The sequence below is a fragment of the Chrysochloris asiatica genome, unplaced genomic scaffold, assembly GCF_000296735.1.
Source record: "Chrysochloris asiatica unplaced genomic scaffold, ChrAsi1.0 scaffold00063, whole genome shotgun sequence".
NCBI lineage: Eukaryota > Metazoa > Chordata > Mammalia > Afrosoricida > Chrysochloridae > Chrysochloris > Chrysochloris asiatica.
The window spans coordinates 10,132,296-10,136,392 of NW_006408581.1; the positions used below are offsets into that span (position 1 = coordinate 10,132,296).

The window sequence follows — 4,097 nt, forward strand, 5'->3', positions numbered from 1 at the left end:
TCTGATATGGTGCTATACAATAAGCACTGGACTGGCAGCTGCAAGGCTGGTGGTTCAAATGTATCAGCCACTCTCAAAAACCCTACAGAGTGATGAAATATATTTATTTTATGAACTCTAATATGGTGCTATACAATAAGCACTGGACTGGCAGCTGCAAGGCTGGTGGTTCAAATGTATCAGCCACTCTCAAAAACCCTACAGAGTGATGCTATGAATGGAAAGCAACTCAATAGCATGCACACACAAACAAATATTTTATAGTTTTCACATTATAGTAAAGCAAAAACCAATCTTTTGTCTACAGATCATATTTTTAAGCTTTAAATCTATTATACTTAAAATAAAGTTTTCTCCTTAACGTATTTTAGCAAAATCTCTTTTAACTATATCATATTTTTCCCTAATAAAAGCAAAGAGCAGAAAAATGTTGCCTTAGCATGTATTGCCAGTCAATATAGACAAAGGATTATTTGCTAGAACATCAATAATTAGGGTTAAAGATAATTCTTAAGAGATGAAATGATTTATTTGTTAGCTACTCTGGCTCTCAGAATTAGAAGTGTGAGATCTGTACTTGTTGTCAAGGACCATCAAATCGGTTCCAGCTCATAGTAGCCCTGTATGTGGAGTGGCTGGTAGACCCAAATCATCAACCTTATGGTTCACAGTCCAGGCTTATTCTATAGAGCCATCATGCTCAAGTCCTTGTTATTGTTATGGTTCATTGTTGTCAAGTCGATTCCAACCCATAGTCACCCAGTGTAGGATTTACAAGGAGCAGCTGGATGTGTTTGAAGTAAGACCTTTTAGTTCACAGTCTAGTGCTGATCACAGCACCACACCAGAAGTCCCTTATATTTATGGTAACCAAATAATTTTTTGTAAAATTTGATTTTAACTCAGAGGTCATGTTTGTTTGTTTTTTGTTTGCTTGTTTGTTTTTCCTCTCTCTCTCTCTCTCTCTCTCTCTCTCTCTCTTTCTCTTTTTTTCTGGAGAGAACCAAGGTTTGTTAACACACATAAAAATAATATCAGTCATCTATGTATTTGTACTATTGCAAGCTAATGACTTTCTCTGGCACTTCGATTCAATACCGTGTTCTCTTTTGTTTTGGGTCCTTTCCTATACAAAAATCTAAGCTTTCTTTATTTTATATTCTGCTATTTAATCTTGCTCCATCCTTGAATAATTATACTGTTTTCATTTAGAAATTGATGAAGAACTGCAGGGTTGCAGTTTCAGCCCATCGTCTGCTTCTCAGAATCCTTTTCTAGGGTCACTGCAAGTGGGAACTGACTCTACAGCACTTAACAATGTCAACAACAAAGTAGAAGAGAGGCATGAAAGTTTCTTATTCAAAAGTCTCAGAAGGAATTAAATTACTCTGAGTTTGACTGAAAGTCTCCAGAAAAATAGTTTGATTTTTTAAAGCCATTCATTGTGTGTGTGTGCTTGCTTTTTTGAAAATGGAAGTCCTAGGAAGCTAAGATGCAGGTATGTATATCAAACTTTATTGAGAAATATTTAATGTGGGTATTTTTATGAACTTGATAGCACTTTGACAAGAAAGGATACTTAAAAAATGTGATTGATGTTGCCAATTAGGTATAAAATATAATTTGGGAACAGATGAATGAATGCATTTATGGATAGGTAAATAGAAGGCAGATGAATCAATTTGCAGATGAATAAATGGATGAATGGATGCAAGAATAGATGACTAAAAGCTGATACATTTGTTAATTAAAATATTTTATTTTGTGTGGAAGATGTTGCTGTTAAGTGCTATAGAGTTGGTTCCTACTCAAAATGACCCTGTATAGGGTTTCCAAGGAGTAGCTGGTGAATTTGAACTGCCAACCTTTGGCTAGCCATCCAGTGCTTATCCTACAGCACCACAGCAGGACTCTAGGGAAAATTCAAAGAGAAACAATTGCCTTGAAGGGTTAATGGCTTCAGTGGTTGCTGAAAAACTGATTAAAATATCAGTTTTTTAGATTACCATACAGAAAGAGGAGTTGTTGTGGTTAAGTACCATCAAGTTGGTTCTGACTCATAGTGACACTGTGTAGAATTTCCAAGCAGTGACTAGTGGATTTCACCTGACAACCTTGTGGTTCAAACTAACCTTGTTTATCCTACAGCATCACATCAGGGCACCAGAAAAAGGAGTGGTTGAGAATTAAAGATCCTTCAACTATCTAGTAATCTCACTGGTTTCGCAAACTATCTTTCTAGTTTTCTATGACAGAAATACATAAAACAGAAGACAGAATTTGAGAAATTGCCCAAATATAAATCATAGGTATAATTCAGTCCCCTAACTAGCCTGGTTTTAGCACATACCCTTTATACTGTGAATTATCATGTAGGATATAGAATCTTTAAGCATTTAATTATTTTCAGTATATTCTATTAGACTCAAAGATCTATCTGTTGATATGGAGATCTTTATATACACATACTCACCTGTTGCCATGAAATTGATACCGACTCACGATGGACCCATGTGTGTCAGATTAGAAATGTGTTCCACAGGGTATTTTAAGAAGTGAGTTTTTGGAAATATATCATCAGCTTTCTTCAGATGTGTCTCTAGGTGGACTAGCACATTAACTATTTGTACTCTTTTCGTGCATGTGCCATGCTTTGTTCTTACTTTATTCAGGTTACTGCCAAAATATACTTTAGTATTGAGCCAGGCCATTCCACCTAGAAGAGCAAGTTCACCTTGCCCAAGGATACTATTATTTATCTACTCGGCATTTTCACCCTGACACTTATTATCTAGCATAATATGTGATACCTGATTTCTTTATTGCCATTCTTTCTTAATGAGACTATGACATTCGTATGGGTAGAGACATTGTTTTATGAATTACTTTATCTTTGTTAAATAATGAAATTATACCTTGAACAAATTAATGAATGAATCTTTACCACTATTAACTGTTTACTTCTTGATAGATTCTTCCTTGTATTACAGGAAGCTGTATCTTACATTTTTCTGACTTCTGACTGCTCCATCTCTGTCGCTCTAGAAAGCCAGTGATCATTGTCCATAAATAAATGTTATAATCTCACCTTTTCTGTTTATCTTTCATCCCAAAAATCCTTTCTCAGCCATGCATATGTCTTTAATGTTCACATAAACACTAATAAGGTGAACATATCACAAGTGAAAATTATTCTAGTAGTTTCAGACACATTTTGAGCTATTCATGAGACATGTCTACTTGCAAATTCATTAAACTTCCTTTCACTTAATAAACCAATCAAAATTTAGAAGTGTATAACCTTCACTCTTGTCTCAACAAAACTTTCCCAGGAGACGTCTTTCCCTTTGACAAGTCGCTGCTACTGCAGCAGAAATAAAGGACGCGGCCGCAACCGCTGCCAACCCAGGGCTCAGATCGCCGGAACCCCACCCCACCCCCGCCAGCTTCAGAGCAGCGCACGACCTAATGGCTGAAGAGTAAATCAATATGGCAACTATAGTTCCGCCAGTAAAACTGAAATGGCTTGAACACCTGAACAGCTCCTGAATTACAGAAGACAGTGAATCTATTGCTACAAGAAAAGGAGTTGCTGTTCTTTATTCTAAACTGGTCAGCAATAAGGAAGTGGTACCTTTGCCCCAACAAGTTTTGTGCCTCAAAGAACCACAGTTGCCAGACTTTGAACGTGACTCTCTTTCAAGTGATGAGCAGGACCACTATTTGGATGCCCTTCTTAGCAGCCAGCTAGCACTGGCAAAGATGGTATGTTCAGATTCCCCATTTGCTGGGGCGCTTCGAATAAGACTGCTTGTACTCCAGTGTGTCTTTTATGCACTTTCTAATAAATACCATGACAAAGGCAAAGTGAAACAGCAACAGAATTCTCCAGAGAGCAGTTCTGGTTCAGCAGATGTCCATTCTGTTAGCGAGCGTCCAAGGTCAAGCACTGATGCACTTATAGAAATGGGTGTTCGAACTGGCCTAAGTTTATTATTTGCACTTCTGAGACAAAGTTGGACGATGCCTGTGTCAGGACCTGGCCTGAGTCTTTGCAACGACGTTATTCATACTGCAATTGAAGTTGTGAGCTCTTT

At 37.2% G+C, this 4,097-nt stretch overlaps 2 pseudogenes; both read left to right on the top strand.

Annotated features, from left to right (window-relative positions):
• The window catches only part of LOC102811895, a 97,451-nt pseudogene extending 93,975 nt beyond the window's left edge, over positions 1–3,476 (top strand).
• Positions 3,477–3,489: 13 nt separating this feature from the next.
• The window catches only part of LOC102812289, a 31,185-nt pseudogene continuing 30,577 nt past the window's right edge, over positions 3,490–4,097 (top strand).